Here is an 843-nt window from a genome sequence, read left to right as displayed (position 1 = left end):
GCAGTGTCAAACCTTGAAAAATGCCTTAATAAATTAATTAAAATTATAAAAAAAAAAAAAAAAAATTCAAGGATTTCCAGCTCCCATGGGAAGCCGGAGATTTATTCAGAGCCTATACATTCAGAACCTAAATTAACCATTTAGTCAATGTCTAGTAAAATGAATTAAATAATGACTAGCTATAACTTTTTTTTACTCCAAAGAGACACCAAGCAAGTAGCTGAACAGAAGCATCCAGTTTTTACAAAATGTTTAGTGACAGAAATCTACAGAAGGGTGGCAAATTAAAGAAAAAAGATATGTTTCCTGTTAAATCACAATAATAATATATGTAAAAATGTTTTACTTTTTTGAGAATAAATGAACCTAAATTAACTATTTAGTTAATTTTCTTAATCAATAGCTCAAACTTATTTTAAACGCTCTTGTTTTTCAGTTTCATACATGCAAAGTGTATTAAAAACATCAGACACCAAAAAAAGCAGCTGGACAGAAGCACCCAGTTAAAAAAATGTGACAGGAATCTACAGAAGGGTGTCAAATTAAAGAAAAACACAACAGTTTCCTGTTTGAATGTGTCAAAATGTTTCACTTTTTAGACATGACACCCTTACCTGAATTTCAAGTTTCAAACTTTGAAGATATCAGATTAAATTAATTAATTGAAGCACCCAGTTAAAAAATGTGACAGAAATCTATAGAAGGATGACAAATTAAATAGGAATAACTGAATCTTTATTTATTTTTTACTTTTTTCAGTTTCATGCATGCAAAGTGTATCAAAAACAACCAGACACCAAACAGGCAGCTGAAGAGAAGTTAAAAAAAAAAAAGAGTCAAAGA

Source organism: Centropristis striata, chromosome 13 (assembly GCF_030273125.1).
Source record: "Centropristis striata isolate RG_2023a ecotype Rhode Island chromosome 13, C.striata_1.0, whole genome shotgun sequence".
Taxonomy (NCBI): Eukaryota; Metazoa; Chordata; class Actinopteri; order Perciformes; family Serranidae; genus Centropristis; species Centropristis striata.
This window is presented reverse-complemented; position numbering follows the sequence as displayed.